Genomic DNA, 21185 nt, shown 5'->3' with positions numbered 1-21185 from the left:
TAACAAAGTTGAACTATGCTACAACTTTGAATCTTCAGCTGCAATTCTACATAGATCTGAGAAACCCCCAGTTGCTTGATGGTCTGAATGGTTTCTGATACCTAACATACTCTTGAAGATGAAGATGTAGGGTAGTTCAGTATAGAAACGCCATAAAAAATGTATCCTAAACTGAATATACTAGCACGTATCCTAAACTGAATATACTAGCATGTACTACTTTATAGTACAGGCCAAAGGCTATCGCACAACTTATATAATTTTTCTGAATCTTTCATACAACTTAAATTTCTTTTGCTAATTCTTCACTTTCAAAATTCCTAAATGTATTTATTGTATCCACTTGTGTCAAGTCATGACACTTTCAGACAATGATACCTAGTAAGCAAAGCTACCCAATGTGTCACCCAAGATTTACCACAGTAGATAAAGCCCTGGTGTGAGATCCAGTCCCTTCCCTGCCAGAAAGCAGCTGAACTCATCACCATAACTTGCTAACAGCCACTGTGGGGCTTGCAAAGGTGACTGCACGGGACAAGGGCATGAGACCTGCTGCTGAATGACAAAGATGCCACACTTCAGTCTGTGATGCCACATGGAACCTTCTCGTCTGTGCTTTCCAACTCTGCCTCCTGCTGTGCCTGGTTTTTCCAGCTTGATCCCTTGCCTGTTGTGCTCCCAGCTCCAGTTGTCATTCTGTTGATTTGGCTGCAGTGAGCAGGGTTTATGACTGTCTTATATGAGCTCTGAGAGATAGGTTTGTTGGTGTGAATAATTCTCTCTCTAAGTCTCCTAATTGCTGCTAATATTTGTTTTGCTTTCATAACATCTCTAAGCCAGATTTTCCATGAAGAGGTTACCAATAATGCTGCATGCCCTGAGGATTCATGAGCATGCTCCCCTGCTGTGTCAATTTTTTACTCATTCTTGGTAAACAGCTCTTGTCTGGGACAAGTGTGACCTGAAAGACGACATGTGGTGCACTGATGCTCATCTGATTTTAGGAAAATGCATGACTAGTTGAAGTCAGTCCTGTATCTGTGACTGCCGGTGGTATCAGGTTCCTCTCACACACTGTCTCTTCTGTGTGAGCCAAACTGCTTCAGGGCACAGGCCAGATTATAGCAGTGCTGTTTAGTTTCCTATCCAGCATTTAGCTCCCCATATTTTCTTGTGGATTGCTTCAAACTGCCAGTCCAATCACGTGATTTAATGTGCAGCCAGCTGGCTGAAGTACACTCAGAGCCTGGTCGATATTTGGAAAAAAGAACAATGCCTGATTTCAGCTGAAATAATGGAATCTCCATAAAAACAACATGATTTTTTAAGAGGCTGCACAGCTAGTCATTTGTCAGATTGGTTTCCAATGATAGTCTTTCCATCAGAACAATTAAAGGGCTTCTACAAAAGCAAACCAGAAAACAAGATAGTGGAAGACTGTCCTAAGCACTTTGCTGATGGTCCAAAACCTGAGCTTTGCCTCTCAGAATTCAGTTTCTCAACAGAAGAAACAAAAGCTGGAGATAAAGGACATCAATATTAACTGGTTGCAGGACAGCATGTATGTATTTCCACAAAGATGTCTCTCAAACTACTAAGTGTGGTTTACGTCTTCATTCTCCCTCTGCATTTCAGTCTGACATTTCATACCCAAGTGACTTGAGCAGTTTGGGCAAGGGCAGTGTTATCCCAGAATGAAAAACAGAAATAGAAAAAAACAGCCAACACGCCAAGGAAAGAAGGATCACTCACTTCTGCTGCCTGATTTCCTCTTGTTTATTTATGAATTTACATAAGTAAACTTTCATTTCTACTTTGGAGTTTGAGTTTGGTTTGTTTGCTTCTGCAGGAGAGTTTTCAAAAATGCTGATCTTGGCTTTCGCTTAGCAGAACTGAGTTTTGTGAATGTGAAGCTTGCAGGGTTTGTTTCTCATTCAGTCATGAAGGAAGTTATGCAGGAAGCTGCGACCAAGTCAGATGATATTATGAAAACATTAAAGAATATGAATAAACTCTGAAGAATGATGATATGACATCTCATGACCTTAGGTTAGCAATAGAAGAAAGTTCTATTTGATTCAATTAAAAAAAAGTTTGACCTACCTCCATAACTAAAAACCCTAACTATAATCTTCCTGGTTGTATATGTTTGACATGTACTGATCCTGGTGTATGGAGAAATAATAACTCAGAGACTTGAAAGTAACCTGAACAGTGTGCAATAAGGCCCTGTGTAATCTGCCAATGAACAGCGATACCTGGCATAAATGTTTGTCTCAGCTGCTGTCTCACAGACTTTTACAAATGTGCTTCTGTGCTGCACCTGAGTCTAGTCCTGCTATGCCTAACAAGCCACACTAACTGAACAGTGAATATGAGTTGATTTGTAGAAGGAAATCAGGGATACTGAAGCCCTGGTGCTGACTCTATGCACACTTCAGAGATACTTAATTTGGAGTGATTCTAGTTTGTTTTCTTGTGCTCTTGGATCACAGTGATTAGAAAGCAGAATCAGTCATAGAAGAGTTCGGATTAGAAAGAACATTTGAAAATATCTAGTCCAAACCCTTTGTGTGCTGGACATTAGGAACATTCTTTTCAATTATCTTTTCTCAATTCAGCTTGTGTCTTGGTGCCATCTCACAACCAGGCTTGGTAGCAGGAGATGACCCAAAGATCCATGCAGTAAATTCATGAGAGTACTGAAAACGTTCAGACTCCTGAAGATATCCTGGGACAAAAAAACCCCAACAAACCAGCCTAGATTATGACAATATTAATTCTATATAATTTTAATTCTTATTTTTCTAGTTAATTAAATACATACAATTTTAAGGTTTGTCTGCAATCTCAAATGCAAAACCACTTGGCTCCCCTGCACCTTCATAGTCTGGTTTGCCCTTACCTTTATGTACAAGAGCTGGCAGAAAGATTAGTGCAGTAAAAAGAAAAGTGATTTTCGAAAAAACTTCATGGGCTTCATGGGCCTCTGTCCCACTTTGGATACCTCTTGACCTGTTTTATGAACTAAAAATAGCAGGAAAGTGAGATTGCAGACATCAGACCTGAGAACTGCTGAGCAGATGCAAGAGAACTGTGCAACAGTCACTAACTTATTTTCTTGTCATAGATGTCTTGGGCTTTCCATGCTGCAGTCACTTGTCCTGCCCTGTAACTAGTATTGAAACCATCTATATTAATCAGCCTGCTCATAGGGCAGGAAATTCATTAATAAGTTATTTAAGCAAGGAGATAAGATCCTGGCCCAACTCTCACTGACCTCAATGCAAGGATTTTACTTCTCACATCTTGAAAAAGACAGTGACAGAGCTATTGCTTGCTTCCCTAAATACAAACAGATTAGGCTATTAAATTACCTCATCACCTTTATATTAATGTGGGATTTATTTATTTATAGAGCAGAATAAAAACATGAGTGCTGTTACACAGATGAGCGACGCAGTGGAAAATGAAAGCAGGCTGAATGTCTTTCAGTGAATACATTTACTTTAATGCATGACTCAGGCCTAATTCTTGACATGATTTTGTTATAATAAATTCTAAATAAAATAAGATTACAGTGATAAAATAACATCTCTTACCAATAATTACCTAGAGCACACATGCAAACAGTTAGACTGTCTGTGTGCCTGTTAAATATCAACTTAGTTTAATTTTTCACTATTATTTCCAAAACTGTCTTTGAAGCTTGATCTGGAACAACTCATCCCCAGAACAATGTCTTAGACTTCCCTGCCCAAAAGAAACAATTAAATTACAAGAAAAATAAACAATTTATAATTCCCATGATTATTACTCACTTTTGCCTGAAACCTACATTCAGGAGATCTTGTCTGTCATAAATTCTTTTTTGATATGCATCTGAGTTGCTTCAAGTAAGAGATTTCTTAATAACAGCAACCCAGAAGTATTAAAAATGATCAGTTTTTACTCATGAAGTATCATGTCATTGAAAGCAAATTGGTCCTCAGGAAGGAACAGTATAAATTAATACTTTTATCTAGAAATAAAAACAATTCTGAAATTTTTATGACATCAACTATTGCCATTGTTAACATTATTTTTTCCAATATCTGTACAGGGATAATAAATCTGCAGTCAATTTTAAGTTTATGGCATTTCATGGTATGCAAGAGACTAGTGCTAATGAGAAGTGCCTGCTAGTGGCAGCTCCATGCTTAGATTTGACAAGATATCTCAAAGGAAGTATAAGGAACAATTAAAATGGAATGTCACATGTAGTAGCCTATTGCATTTGCTTTTTATTGTCAGTCAAGGTGAACAAAGAGGGACAATTTTACATGTCCAGTTGAGGGTAAAAGGATTTGCATTTAAAAGGGCCTGTAACTATAGACTTATAACCTAGGATCACTTTTGCTACTATAGATGTCTACAATAAGTGAGATAAATCCCACGTCAACATGAAAAATAATTAAGGTGCATGTATTGCCATGTTCCACCCCTTCAACTTTCCCCGTCATTCCTATTTTTCTGTGCTTTATCTTAATAGACAACTTCAAGGCTTTCTGACGCTAGAAAACTAATTGAGAGTAAAACTGGCATGAGCAGTCAGTTTCTACAGAAGAATCCTATGGGAAATGATCTCAAAGGCTTTACTGAAGTCCAGGTAGACTGCATCCACAGTCATTCCCTCATGCAGGTCATCTGATCATAGAAGAAGACAAGGTTGGTCATGGAGGACCTGTCTTTCCTGAACCCAGGCTGGCTGGGCCTGATCCCCTGGTTGTCCTGCACATGCTTGATGACGGCACTTATTATGATCTGCTCCATGATCTTCCCTACTTGATAAATTTCTAAGTCTAGAAATTTATCCTTATCTTTAGCCTTAGCAAAAAAATTGCTCAGTCTATGTTTCTTTTATCAATTTGTGCTTCTATGGTCATTTACATAAGAGTCTTGGTCAAGTAACTGCTATTCATCTGCAGCAGTTAGAAATGGTAAGATGCAGGTAAATTATGTGACTATCAATTTTTTAATTAAAAATTTTAATATTATTTAGGCAATCCTGTAAAAATAGCACAATTGTTTTGACAAACTAGTAACTGTAGTATAATATTCAGTTTCTAAAAGTGTAGATTTTTGTGTGTGTGTAAAATTTAAAACACATTTTGAAATGTGTTTCAAAATAGTTGAAATACAATGTTCTTTCACTGTTCTTTCACTTGTCATTTATTGCCCCAGTGCTGGTCTGTACCTATATCCTTGTCTGTTAGCCATGCATTCTGCTATTTTTTTTTCATTTTATGAACTTCCTAAGGATTTAACAGTCTTTATGTGTGCCTTAATATCAACATCAGTAAACTAAGAGCAGCATCTTGACTGCCAGTATGTATTTCAGATGTCTATTAATAAATATACTAGCAGGGAAAATAAATTCTTCCTAGGTGAAATAACTGTTGAAAAAAACCTATGTGAAAACCCAACTCACTGTGGAAAGAAAACTGGTTGAAAGGTGGTGCCTTTCACACAACACTCTGTGCTGCAAGTCTAAATATGAGAGATGTGCAGTTTGTGCAGTGTTATGGTCCATGAGTCCATGCCAGTGCCTTGGAATAGGATTTTCTCACATCTGTTCCTTCCTTAAGTGTTTGCCAAAAATGTTGAAAGAAATTGTTTCAAGCCACCCAAATACTTGCATTGTTGTTTGTTTTGGGGTTTTTTTAAAATAAACCTTTTTCACATTAATGGTCTATTTAAACATGGCATGGTCTGTCATAGTTTAAACTGCTGTCTAGTTTTCCCATGATTTGTCTTACACAATGGTGATTTTTTTTTCTTGGAAGGATAGCTTGCAAAGAAGTGGTCTTCATAGATGAAGGTAATTGTATGTAATAGGAAAATAATGAAGAAAAAGCACAACAGCTCTCTTTTTCAAAAAAGAGTGAAAAGATCACTCCTTCAAACCTGAACAGAAACTTTCAATTAAAGTATTTGTCCCAAGGACAAGAATAGTCCAAACAACTAATCCTGATTATACAAGGATGTGATGGTAGTAAACCAATAATGTTAAATCATTTTAGAAATTTTCACTCTTTTCTGACCTATATTAGTGTCTAATTGTTCTAATAGCTCCCAGTTTGCAGCTTCTTTGCTACACTACACTGAAAGATAATGTTGCTCTGCATTCCTGTGCACAGGCTCTTTCATTGCCATCTCTGTATCTAAATTGACTACCATAACCCCTTTATTCCAGCTTTCTTCCCTGCCATTGTCCAAGACATGCTAAGGACCTTGGACTGGGGCTATTTTCCAGAATGTATATGTATTTTCATTTGAATTGGGACATTTGTTTATTCATAGTATTAAATTCTGGAATTTAATTGTTTTTCAGCATCCAAAATTTTGATCTAAGTGCCATGAGGACGGGGTTCTTGGAGTGTTTGGGTGCTTTTATATATGGAAAGTAAAGTTTTAAATTAAAAGGTATGAGCCTCAAGTGGCTACCTGTCTGTTTTTAAAGACTGCAGCAACTTATCAGTGCATACAGATGTGTTACACCTCTGGAAGTGTTAAAGAGGAAAGGTTAGAAATTCTGTGTTTTCTCTGACTATGCAAAAAGCACTGGCTGAGTACAAGCTTACAAGGTATTCTTCTGAACTCAGACACAATAGCAGAGGCAACATTTAGGGATCTGATAACAGGGGTTCTGATATGGGTCTTGCACACCATACTATTACTTTTTCAGTAAAAGCCTTAGTTAAAGATATTGGCTGGGAGTACCCTTAAATCAGAGGAGCATGAAAGATCATTTGTGTGATTACAATATATCCACAGATTTTTGTGAAGGTCGTAGAACTTAAAAGATATCTATCTCAACAATATTTCTTTTGGAGCTGTGTTTGTTTTTATAGCAGTTACATCCTAGCAAAGAGTGTAATGTGGCTAGCTAGGTTTAAAATAACAGCTGAGGCAGGTAACCTAGCTTTTCCATTTTATTGGCAACAAGAGTTTGGGCACTTAGAACTGAAACCAGCCTGCTACCTTCAATCTAAAACCCCTGAGATGTTGACTTAGCTGCTTCTTTAGCCAAGGTAAGCCAATTTTTTTTCTGTTTTTATTAAGATGAACATACCTTGTGACTGAAGATCAGAAGGATCAGACCTGACATGGGAAAAGGAAGAAGGAAGAGTGGTTGAAACTACAGATCCTGAGAGTTCAAATTTGCATTGCTATAGATGCTATAGATGGTGTAACTATGGAAATAACTTACCATTTCCTATTGGAATTTCAAAATTTCATGATGTCACACAAGAGACAGAGACTTGGAGACTTTTTTTCCTTTCCAATGGTGTTAAGTTAAATAAAAGTAAGGAAAATACTGTTTCCAGTAAAATGAAACTGTCATAACACAGTCAAATACTTGCAAATATTACAAAATGGAGGAGATAGCTAAAAATAAAAAATGGGAACAGGTACACATAGGGCTGGACTATCAAGTATGTTTCATGCCAAGATTATAAATACAGTTCCCTAGAGTCTTTCTATAGTGAGTTGAAAAACCCCTAGCTATTTTCAGTGAGGCATTCAAACCACCAGTGAGTAAGTGTTCACCAGTTGCTCAAGGGCAGGCTGCAGGGAGCCCTGAATTACTTGGTCTGGTGAAAAGTGTCCCTGCCCATGGCAGGGGGGTCAGAACTAGATTGTCTTTAAGGTCCCTTCCAACCCAAACCATTGTGTGATTCTATAGTTTGAAGCAAAGGCTCATCTGAGTTACACTTCAGGGCAATAGCTCTATCACTAATATAGAGCAATCCTGCAACCCTGAAAGTCAGGAAAGTTGTGAGTTTATTGGTTTGACTCTTTAGTGAGAAAAAGGAGAACATGCCTTCACTGTCTGTCATTGGTGGGAGAACTGTAAACATGTCTAAGCATCATTTAGAAAATTAGTTACATCTATGCATGACAGAAGGCTCTAACCACTAGAAAAATATGAAATAATGATTAGTGCCATCAGATGAGGGATGTTACAGACTGTGGTCTTTGGCTTTCAAATGATTTATGTTTGAACTCTACTGCATTAAAGCTTTAGCAGAAATACACTCGTGTCTTATGGCTACTTGCAAAGATGTCTAAATACAGACTCTGGCAAGTAGAATTACTTTCGCCGTGCAACAGAGATCCACTACTATAAACATCCTGTGTAGTCATTTCTTCACTGTGGCCTCTTGCTAACTTCAATACAGGAGTCTTGCTCTTCTTGTTAGTTTCCACTGTATGCAAACAGACTATGTAAGACACCTCTGTCTCCACCCATGTTAGAGACATTCTCAAAGAGAAGGAGAGATTGGAAGCAGGTCCAGTAATTCCAGGGCACAACAATGGAAGCATTAGATCATCTCAATTTGCCATTAAAAATATTTTCTTAACTTGCTTTTCCAGCTGGCTTAAATTCTTTGTTTGAGCTCTGTGGAAATCAGATTCATCTTGACCCTGAATGCATTGATGAGTTCCTGGTCCATTTATTATTACAAATGGTTATTTTTTAGAGGAAAAACAGTGGCTAGGAGAAACATTACAGAAATGTTTTCTTAACTCTGGTGCACCTTGGGAAATTAAGGTTTGGGTGAAACTTTAACCTTTTGTTTCCACTGCAAGGTGGGAACATTTAAATTCTACCGACTCCTGCTATTTTCACATTTTTTTAAAAAGCCCCTCTGTGGGCTATAATAAATTCTGTGTGTCTCCAAATAGAGTTATGTGGATTATGTGTGCTGTTTTTCCTAGTATTTCATCAGGCTCATTATTAATATTGAACATATCAAAGGAGTAGCCAAAGTAAAGCAAACTGTAACAGCTGTGGAGATGCACATTTCTGTATACTGGCACGCTGATTTGTGAATTATGTGTTTCAAGTAACCTCATTAAAATGTGTCCTTTGGAAAAAAACCCCACATATCTCTTTTTTTTCGAAGTCTTTTTCTCCCCTTACATTCCTGAGGTGATGGAAACATGGTGCAAAACATCACAGGCCAAGACATTACAATAGAATCTTGAAAAGCAGAAGAAATGTGCTTGAGACATTTCAAAAATTGAAAATTTCAGCCGCAGTGGTTCCCCCAGTGCATGAGAGCTACTGGAAAGTCTAAATAAACTCAGAGTGCCATGTAAATGCTTGATGTGCTGGAAAACATGGCTTGAGAGCAGAACCAGGTAGAATAAAATGGGCCCGAAATCTTCCACCACCTACAGAAGAGTCACAGAGAAGATGTGGTCAGAATCTCCCCAGAGCTTTTCCCCAGAGCAGACATATCAATTTTCTTTAAAAACCAAGGCATCAAAACCAGGATGTGAATCAAAACCACAAGCAAGTTAATTAAGTACAATTATAATCGCACTTTTGGAAATTTCTGCATTTGAATTTTCATGCCAGTGGGCTCTATCATTAAGTGGGCTATTTTAACCAATTATGTGAATTTATTCCACACTGCTCACTGGGGCTGGATCTGGAAATCTGTGGAAGAGGACAGTAAAACTCTCCCTATTAGTTGGACTAATTGGTGACCCAAGCTAGCAGATCTGAACAAAGGCTTCATTCTCTTGAACCCTTTGCTAAGATCTCACATCTTACCATTTGTGAGTAATGTTTCACACCACCTTCAGTTGGCCCAGAGACTACACTGCATTCTGGTGGGTGATGCTCTGGCCCCTATTACCACTGACACCTTCACCACCTCTTGGCTAGACAATAGCTGTGTGACAAACCTGAGCATGATGCCTACTGCACTTAGGAAACTCCAGCTGGTAGAGAAGAATGGATCACATCTTCACAGCCATGCTGGCTACCTGGGATCCACCAAGCCACAGAGATTACCCAAGGTATTTCAGTTCAAGCTCAAATTTCTTTTATACTCTCTGTGAAGAAATATGTGATTGATCCAATATTGGATCATTGGGACTGCAAGAAAAATGGAGATGGACTTTTTATGAGAGCATGTAGTGACAGGACAAGGGGGAATGGCTTTAAACTGAAAGAGGGCAGGTTTAGTTTAGCTATTAAAAGGAAATTCTTTACTGTGAGGCCAGTGAGGCACAGGAACAACTTACTCAGAGAAGTCTTGGCTGTGCTATCCCTGAAAGTGTTCAAAGCCAGATTGAATGGGGCTCTGAGAAACCTGGTCTAGTGGAAATTGTGTCCAGCCATGGCACAGGGATTGCAATGGGATGGTCTTCCAACCCAAACCATCCTTTGATTACAACTTCTGCTCTTTTGCTATGGACAGTGCATGGCAAATGGGAGCTCATCTCTCAGAGCTTACTTGTGTTTCAAACAGACCTAGAGCTCTTGCAGAGTCAATAAATGTCAGTAGCTCTTGTCCCTCAGGAACTTCTTCCTGTTCTGTCCTGTTCTTCAGTCTCCTGTTCCACTCTGCCTTTTCGAATGTAAATACATAATATCTTCCCTAATCCTAAAACTCAAATCCTTCCAGAACACTTCTCCCTCTGGAAAGCATGAGAAAATAGAAGTCATACAGGGGATACACAGTCCTGTTGGTTACTGCAAAGCAGGAAGTCAGGGAGCAAGAAAGGGCTGTAGCTAAGAGGACCTATGTGGTAGAGCAGACTGACCACACACAGCTAATAGCAAGTCCAGAGTCAAAGTTGTGGCTTTCTTTTGAACAGAGGTAATTAAGAGGCATAATGGCTAAATTTAGCGATGGAAAATATTTTCTGAGCTCTCTGAAAAATTAATTTTGTTTGCTAGCACTAGAAATAGTTGATAAAATCAGAGAATATTTTATGGTTTTAAGTCATCAGAGTATTTATGCAGACACTTAAGTCCATTCCTGCTTAGTGAAGCATATGAGTATTTTAGAGTTTTATTTCTACTTTTCTATTCATGCTGGCAATATGAGAAGCGGGCCTGGATGTTAACACAAGAAGGAAACAAGTTTCAGAATTTTCCGTTGTGGAAGCAGAACATCTGACAAGTTAATGCAAATAGAAATTGGACAAACTAAGAATGCCAGTCCCTCTGAAGTAAGCAATTAGTTCTGGGAGCAGAACTAAAGAAGCTTATAATTTTTAGAACTTGGACACCTAACAAGGTAGAGGTTTGTATGGGTGATACAGAAGTGCAATTCCAAGATCCACTTCAGTAAGAATAATAGTAAAAAAAAAAAATTGCTAGAACTTCCAGTACTCTGCCTCCTGAATATAGCCTCTCAAAAGAAAACTACAAAGAATTTCCTAATATTTTGGTGAAATCTCCCTGAATAACTAACTATGACTTGTCCTAGGGAACTCTGTAGAGCTCTTTAAAATATTCCTTATTTTAGTCTTCTGTATATAATCCAGTGAAAGCAATTCCTTCTGTGTATCACAGCTGACCTACAGTACCACTTCAGTTTGGGAGCAATGCAATAAAAACAGCTAAAGAATGTGCTGATGAGAAAAGTTATTGAGGGAAGTGTCATGAGGTTTATAGCACCTTCTTAGTTTCCTGGTGCTTAAAATCAGCTGAGCTAGCAAAGCAGAGAACTGCAGCTGGGAATCAAAACCAGCTTTCAAATGCAAGTGTTACTGATATTACAGAGGAATACATCTGAAGAGAAAAGCAGAATATGCCTCTCCAGCACCAAAAATCTGTTCATCATATTATTTTGCCTATACCTAGGCTTTCTGTGCTCCAATTGAAGTATTTGAAGGGATTACAACAACTATATATTTATATACACATATATATACCTATATACAGTCAGGGGTATATATAGATATATATGCAGGTATATTTCAGGTTAAGAAGAACTTATTTTTAAAAATTCCATATTGTGTTCAGTGTGAAATGGCTGAACTACTTTGATTTCAAGAAATTAAAAGGAATCTTGCAATGAATTTGTGGCTCTCCACTGAGGTTGCACGCACTTCTATAGTCAACATTTGAATAAGATTTTGCAGCTCACTAAAATGACTGATTCCTCTACCCACATGGCTTTTTTTCCAAATAACTTTCTAGTCAGTGTGTCAACAAGGTTTTCCTGCCATGATTAACAGTGATGAAGAAACAGTTATCTGACAAAGCTATTATATTTTACTGTTTCACGTGGGTCAGAAACACAGAGTTCAGCTGTAAATTTCACTTTCTCACATGTCAGTGGTAAAATCACATTGTCAGTAGAAATAAAGCACCTGAAAAAAGCTTCGAAGATTTCTATTTGTAATGTATACATTGGCATATCAAATACCAATTATGCAAACACTGTCAATTCAGGAGTTTAATAAATTGTGCACTATTAAGGGCACACATTTAAATTATACAAGTAATAGGTACAGTAGAAGGGAAGAAAAAGAGAAATAGGGAAATGATCACAGTAATCACAAAGAATTGCTGGGACCTTTCAAAGAACTGCTAGGAACTTTTCCTGTTATACCATGGTATTTTTGAGATATAGTATTGTAACTGTTTTAGTAATGCAAATAATAAACAAATAAAAGAAAGAGAAGGAAATATTTATTGTGTTCACTTTAGTCACACATGTAGCAGACCATGCAGAGGATCATCATCAGAGAAATTAAGCTTTCCTTCTTCACCTGGGACAGATCTTCTGTGGATCATCCAAGACTTAGTGGATGTCAATGGTTATTTGATCAGTGTCTTTGTTCTGTTATATTGTATTGTTATATAGGAAGTGTACAATATTCTTCTATGCAAAAAAGTTCTTTGAGAACCTCGAGGTTGATTTGCATTGATGAATGAAATTAAATACGTAACTGCAGTTGTAAAAGAAGATTTTAAATACAAATGCACACTAAGGTAAATGCTGTTTTCATCGGCATAATGTTCTGGAGAGCATTCTTTGCACAGAAGACTTTCATTATTTTCCTATAAAAGCTTTTTGTCACTCAGTAACAAATTAAGATTCCTATATTCACTCTATTTTTCTTTCTTTACTGTTATTTTTTTATAGCCTGATGCAGAGGAATTTTTGAATCATAAAGAAAGACAAGAGCTATTGCTTCATAGCTTTGAGAATCTAAAATAGCAAAGATATTTGGATATGCTTCCACTGTACTAAACCCTGGATGACAACATTAGCTCCTTTCTATTGTGAATTCCTTTGTTTGTGTTGTTAAGTATAAATAATGTGAAGGAGTATGACTACAAATAATATAATCATGCATTAGTTCACTGGCAAGAGGAATCATAGGACTGCCTTACTAAGGCTGACATCTCCACTTTTTCCCTTGGACACCCTCCATTTAACAAAGGGCAAATCCTGTATTTATCTTTCAGACAGCCCTCAGCACAAAGCCCAATGTCTGCAGGAGCTGGCCTTTGGGCTGGAGAGGCCTCTGGGAGTGGGTAGTCTCTATTTTGAGACAACTTGTTAATGTAATTCTTTTCACACTTTAACAAAATATTTCCCTGTGAGATGTTCAAAACATTCTTAAAAGGAGGTGGAAACTTTCTCTAAAACAGTAGAAACCTGCAGATAAAGGACTGCACATAAATTTTTTGTAAATTGGCTATTTTGCTAAGTTCTTTTTGGTGACTCTGTCACAATGGCAGATATGAGGATGTGAGGCAAAAAGAACTTAAGAAGCAAAAGGCAAACCTTTTTTCACAAGAAATTGTATTACTCCACTGGCCAGCATGAGCTTTCAACACCTCCACACAGAGTTGCAGACATTACTTGATTTAAAGAATTTTGGAATTATCTAGGTTGAAAAAGGCTTTTAGGACCATTGAGTCCAATCATCACCAAACACACCACTAAACCATGTCCCTAAGCACCACATCTACATGATATTAGAACACTTTTAAAGAGCTTGTCAGGACTGCCAGTCTCATACACACTATATGGTTGACAGTGGCCCTGCATTAAGCAAAGTATTGCATAATTTCTGTGTAGAAAAACACACACAAGGGTTACTGAGCCACACCCACCTGTGTCTTCAGGAGGTGGTCACACAATAAGCAGGGTCTGTGTCCAGAGGAACTCCTGGCCCGTCCAGAGCTGTTGTGCCATTTCAATTGCCAGCTACAAAGCAGACAAGAAAGAAAGAAAGAAAAAAGCAAGGTGAGTAAGCATGATGGAGCAGAGATAAAATGGAGTAACAAGTGTACTTGGAGTGTGAGAGGGTGCTCAGTAAGGGAAAGAAAGAAAACCACAAGACAGAAACCTGCACCAATGATCAAGTGGAAAAGCAACACAAAACTGAAAGAACAGCAGAAAAATACTGTTGGGGAAACAAAGCTCAACTGAATTGAGGTACAAAACATTTGAAGAACAACAGCAGCCAAAAAGGAAAATATATATTGTGTGTCCATGATGACATTCACCACCAAACTTTCTCATGACATGACCAATTTCATACTTTTGAACACACTTTTTCGAGTAAATTGTTTTGCCATGTTGCAAATCCCAACAAATTAAAAAAAATTTTAGGGCCATTAAAGATAAAACTAACAATAGAAGTGAGGCTGTCCTGAAGAACAAGCAGTTTCCCTCTGACAGTAAAGCAAAAAAAGTCATGAAGTTTCTTTAAACATTATTCTTCTAAGAAGTTTTACACTAAAAGCATGAAAATACTGTAGTGTATAGGGGGAAAAAGAGTTAACAGATTTTTTTCCCCACAACAGATAATTCCTGTATTAGAAATAGACAATTTGATATTTAAAGAAAAGTGCCAAGGAAAAGCATTGTGCCTAATCCCATATGGAACCTCATCTCATAAACAATATCCTAATTTATAAATATTGGGAATCTGAGGAGTCCTCCGAGATTTTAACAGGGGAGTTAATTTCTCAAGTATAACCTGCTACAGGGACACAGCCCCAGTTTCCATCAAATATTTTTGATTTTTTTCTCCACTGGTTATAATTATTGTCATTTCCTGCTGGGCACATAGTGCAGTGTGTGTATAAGTGTAGAGTTAGAGGCAGGATGGAAGGAATTAAAATAGAAAAAATAAAGTACACTTGATGCTTTTCCACCTGAAAAAGCCTAGTTACTTGCCTAAACTTTAGGACTCATCTCTTTTAATTTTGCTCCACTGTTCTATTGATGTCCATGGAAATTCTAAGCATGGAATGAAAACAGAATAGAGCTTATTATAATTTGGGAACAAAACAAAATATAAAGCAACCATTCGTAAAGTATTTCTAATTGCAATCATTGCAGATCACACCATTCATAATATGCTTTCACAAGCATGAAGACAGAAGTCATCCAAGTTGATAAACAGAATTCAATGCAAAATAATATAAATTTGTATTTTCAAGGTTTCAAAAGCTGTATATCTCTTCAGTCTCTTGGCTGTATATCTCTTCTTCACAAGTGGCAGCCAGGAATTGTCAGATGATGCATGTTATCTCTGCTAATGATGTCACCAGTGTACTTTTTTATGCAATATAGTAATCATTTTGTTTATAAGCTGACTGTCCAGGAAAAAAAAAAAGGTCAAGTTGCCTCACTAAAAACCCAAGAAGATAAAACAAATGGACAGAGCAGATATTAAACAGTTATTAAAAAAGATCTTATCAGTCATTAATGGGTTTTGGTGGTTTTATCTGATTGCTGCACCAGCTAATATGTCTGGAACTCTTATAGCATAAAAAAAAAAGAAAAGGGAGAGTTGAATCATTTATATATGTCTATTTCCAGCCAAAATTAATCCAAAATCAAGAAAGGAGGCAGATTTTAACCTGACTTCAAATGCACATGAACTAATTTCTTGGATGTTCTTTTCAATTTTCTTTTTGGTATGAAGCAGAGAAGTGTGGGATGAAAAAAATAGAAAATATTGAACTGCAAATTTGACTAATTTCTTTTGCTTCAGCTTTGTTTATTTGTTCAGTGGCATATTGTCTCTTTCAGAAATTTTGTAAACTCTCAATAATTTTTCTCTAAAGACCTGGCAAATATAGCCATGTCTGGTCTTCCAGGTGGGTTGTCCATACTGTCAAATTAAATGGCTTTTGGATATGGAAAATTGTAGCTAATAGTGTTCTAGACTGGAATATGGGAGAAGAAAGGACTTTGAGCCAATCTGATGTTGGATACAGCATAAGCAAGATCCAGTGATATGGCACTGGAGAGATTTCTAACCATCATTAGATGATGTAACTCCTGAATAGGCAGTAGTCAGTGAATCTATTAATACTTTTTACTAAGTGTAAAGTTTTTCAGTTGACAGTGTACCTGAGTCTGAGCAGATTTGTTGTTGCTGGCTCTGTCTCACAGCTCTATTTTGCATTCACCACATGCTAGTGAGATTTAATAGCCCATCACTGCATCCACTCAACATCAAGGCAATGATGAACTTGATTACTGAGTGAAGAAGGTACATGCAAATCAATCTTTTCCAAGCATTTGTAATGAAAAAATTTGCTCACAGGCATGGGCCCCAAATAAATTCATTTATTTGGTTACAGTGATACCTACAATGGTCCCTGACACCTAGTATTTGTGGTGAGATTTTACACAAATTACCTTTTTTTAACGATTATCTCTGACTGGACAATGTTCTGAGTAACCTGATATATTTTATGAGTCTTTAAGCAGAGCTTTTGACTAGAAATGGACTAGAGGTCCATTTCAATCTCAACACTTCTTTGATTTTGTGATTCTATTATTATGATTAATTGTGAGAAATTATAATTACATATGTTGATAATTATTAAGGAGGTATGTGCAAACATTTAGTGTTCATGGGTGTGTGGATCAGTGTGTGTGCAGGTACAGATGTTTTGTGCATAGACCCCTGAAGAGATACTGGTCCCCTTCACTGGCATTCCTGAAATGCAGACAGGGATATTGCCATAAAAGTTTGGGTTACCGAAAGGGCTGATGTGGCTGGCGAGACAGACTTGGGGGTGAGAAATTAGAGGCTCTCTGTTTTCTGACATTCTGGGAGGAACCTTCCGCTGCAGTTTGCAGGCCAAGGGAGACCAAGTGCCTTGCTGCTGAGACAGTCTCCCCTGTGTGAGGCATAGTCCAGCTTCCCCATCTCCATCAGGCATCATTCCCTCCTTCCTCCTCAATATGTGATGGAAACAATGAGGCAATACATAAATACCAGAAGAATTTTTTGTCCAAACCTAAATAAAAATTGACTTAATCTGTCTCCTGTCTGTGTCTCATTAAAATTAAGCTGTATTGAAAATTCAAAATGTTTAGCAATGTCAGAGTTTAATTACTATTTAGTGGGAATGAAACTGTGTATAAATGCACAATTTTCAGGGAAAGTCAGCTTTTGGATGGTATGCTAAGGGCTGGGTGATTTTCAACATTTACTCTGTGGAAAGAGAAATTCATTACAGAATGGAAAATCGAGCATATTTTGAGAATGTGCAAAGGTATACCACTAAGTAGAAAGATACACTGAAAGCAATAATTACACTGAGCTCCAGTTTCTAGCCACAAGTGTGAACTTTCTCCAAAATACTCCCATGGCTGCACAATCCCTAAACCTCAGCATTCCTTTTTTGTTCAGCAAATCACTGTGAAGTCTATTGCCTAATGTACCCTTCATGCTTTTCAAACACTTTGTCCTCATAGGAAATAACTACTTCATCCTTCCAACTGATGAGCTAGACTGGATCATTGTTCCAGCTGAGTTCAAAGAGTAATTACATCCTGAAAAGGAAAAGCTATAAAACATCAGCCCTTTGAAAAAACAGGAAACTTCTCAGTCATCATGTAAGGATGCTCTGTGTGCACCATGAATAGGCATCAAGAGTTTTGATGTGATGTGTTTTGATAATTTATGGCAGAATTTTATGTCCCACATACCCGAGCTCCCAAATGTTCACTTCTCACTTTTCCTCAGATGACTTTTGCCTTCAAAGCATCCACTGTTGAAGAAAGAGCTTGTGGCTCAGGTTCATGTGGGGAAACCTGCGGCTGGATTCAAATAAGTCATTTTATCAGTTGTCTTCTTTATCTGCCAACTAATAAAGTACTTTTCTGTTTCAATTTTCTTTTAACATGAGAAAGCAAATCTGTCACTTTAAATAGCTTAAGTAAAGGTGAAATATATGCTATCTGGAAGAACTTAAGTCAAAAATGGGCATGTGCACTACATATGCATTCCAAAAAGAGCGTATGATTTTAAAATCTAGAAGTCACCTAATCTTGGAGTCCTCTGATGGAGGCTTCAAATTAATCTGAGAAAATAATAAATAATATTTAAAATAATTTGAGAAGTCATCTGCTCTGGAATATTTTAGTATTTTCTGTCATTAATTAGAGCAAATTCAAGCATTAATTAACCTGCATTTCCAGAATTATTTTGTCATGTTTTTATATTTCTTTCAGCTTTCTGTAGTTCCTAACCACTGAAAAGTTAAGCATTGAAATTTTCCTTTGCAAATATTGTTCACTATATATCGGGTCCATTATAATAACTGCTCACATTGGGACAGTGATGCAGGTGTGATCATACAACCTACATTCAGATCTCATCTTTGAGAACTAGGCTCCCCGGACAAAATTCAGTGCTACTATCATTCCTTTAGTGGTTTGATATGTTCTGCATTTACTGATATTCAAAGTTCAATGATCACAACATTATATCATCTTCTCAGATGACATTAAACCAAATGCAAATAGAGTGCAAGTCTGTATGTTTGGTCTGAAAAGATTTTGAATTTTATGTATTATTCAATAATTGATTCAGGATACTACTTTACTGCTGCAGCTTGTGTCCAAAAAATTGAAAATGCAGATGTACAGAAGTTAGTAGAAATATAAGAAAGAATTGCTTTCAACTCAAGGATTAAATAAGTTAATAACTTTATGTTAAAGAATTTCTGCTACTTCTGGGTTGTGTGAACTCATTCCCTAGGCTAGTTCAGGCCAACAGCTCTTGTTATTTTCACTATATTTCATTATGGAAACATTTTCAGACGCATTATCCATGATCAGTGGACTATATTAGTCTACTGGTTTACTGGTCTACTTTATTAGTCTACTGGTTTATTAGTCTACTAGTTTAGTGGCCCTTGCTTTAAATGATGCATTGCACGTGAGTATTTCTGTATAAAAGCTACACACAAACAACATTACTGAAGCACTTCCACCTGTGTCTGCAGGATACACCCTCACAACAACCAGTGCCAATGCCCAAAGAGACTCCTGGCTTTCCAGAACTGCTGTGCCTTTTCAGCTCTCAGCTACAAAGAAGGACTCAGATTTCTGTCTTGGCCAAACAGTGCCACGTAATATTATCTTTATCTGTTGCAGAAGATAGAATCAAATCTACCCAAAAGAAAAAGTGAATTGATGGATCCAGAGTCACTCTGTATTTCCAATGCAGGGCTTACATGGCTTTTCTCACTTTAATTTTGTTTGGTAAAATATCTGTTACAGGCCTGGGTTTTAAAAAACTAAATTGGAAAGATATGGATAGGAATCACACAATATATATTTACAATCAGCAGAATAAAAGTTTATTTTATAATAACTATCTGCAAGATGAATATCTTAAAATATTTCCCTTTTTCTGTACAAATAACACTTGTCAGATTTTTCTTAGCTCCCTGAACGTAATTTCCTAGAATCTTAGCCATCTCATAGTAACATAAACACAATTTATCCTGTTCTGCCTCAAAATGGGCACTGTACAGTGCTTTCTTAAATGCTCTAAACTTATCCAACTAAAAAAGTCTGAAACCAAAAGGAAATCCTTTACAGTGACACAGAAATTAAAAGAAAATAACTTATTAGGCCTTGGTCCAAACTATCCTAACAACTATACAGACTTTCATTGCACCACTGAGCTTTGCATCCAGTCTTTGGGGCTACAAACACTAGCAAACTGAAGCAAATCATTACCCCTTGATAGAATTTCACTAATGCTTCCTCTAAACGTCTTAAAATTAAAATTATTATTAAAATTACCAAGCACTATAGTGCTTGCTATTTTGCTCAATCAGAATCCCACCATGAGAATTTTGTGTACTGAGTTTTTTATCAGTACTTTGAAATATTAAAATGCTTTCTGGTATTGAATCTTTTAAAAATTAATTATATTGAAGCATTGTGGAACAAAAGTCAGAAAACTTGATTTTAAAATTGCATGACAAAACAAACCGTGGTATCTATCATAAGCTTGATTTAATAAAATTTTTTCTTCTGTTTCTGTTTTTTTTCCCAGCATTGTAATAAGCTAGAGAGCTAGCTGTGCTTTTGAGAATTAGGCACATGTGGGTTACTAAAAGGAAAATGGTTGGGGCCTTTCAATTTTGATGAGACAAGAATTAGATATTGTGAAGCTTGTTAAGAGAAATTGCAGAGCATGGCATTTCTGTTTTCCATGATTAGTGAGTTGTCCTGTTGGACATGCTGCAAGAGCACCTTCACCTCCTGTGACACTCTGGTCAGTTATTTCCTTTGGTTTTAATCAAGGTTATTAAAACAAAGCAAACTTTGGATGACTTGCTTTGGATTATATGCCAAGAAATGTACAATTAAAAGAGTTCTGGCCTAATATATATAGAACATATCCTATTTCCCCTGTCTTTTATAAGTTGTCTCAGCTAGGAGAATAGGGAACTTTAAGTTCTCTTGCAAGATACCATATATATTTTGAAGAATGATGATTTTCTTTTTAACTGAGGGTTTAATATATTAAAACACCACACATATTATTCAAGTCACAGCATAAAAATAAATTCAAAAGCAAACTTCAAGGTCAACATGCTAGCATTTCAGGAATTCTGTATTATTCATAGCAACGACAAGAAGGAAATATTTCACTCATTTAAAGTGAGATGTTGGCTTGCTTGAGAATGATATAGAACACTAAAGCCCCCTAAAATATATCCACACAGCTCCTGGATCTGCTGTGTTACAGAAAATATTTTTATTAGCACCCATCACACAAAATATACCTTATCCTGTCAGGAAATTAAACCAAATAATGTGATAGAGCTTTTTATTTTTACACTGGCACAAGTTCTGCACAAAGTCTGATTCATTTGGAGTGTAGCAACTTGCAAACATATGGCCCTTTCACCAAAGTAGACACAAGGATGTTTTTAGAGCCATAATGTTCTAAAAGCAAGGCAAATATTCTTTGGAATATATATATAGCAGAAAATCCAACATTGCTACTTCAAATAGTTCTGTCAAGCAAGATGATATTCTTGCCAAAGCAGCACCAATGCTTTTATAAGCACCACCCCAGAATTATCACTG

The sequence above is a fragment of the Molothrus ater genome, chromosome 3 (assembly GCF_012460135.2).
Source record: "Molothrus ater isolate BHLD 08-10-18 breed brown headed cowbird chromosome 3, BPBGC_Mater_1.1, whole genome shotgun sequence".
NCBI lineage: Eukaryota > Metazoa > Chordata > Aves > Passeriformes > Icteridae > Molothrus > Molothrus ater.
Note: the sequence above shows the minus strand (reverse complement) of the source record.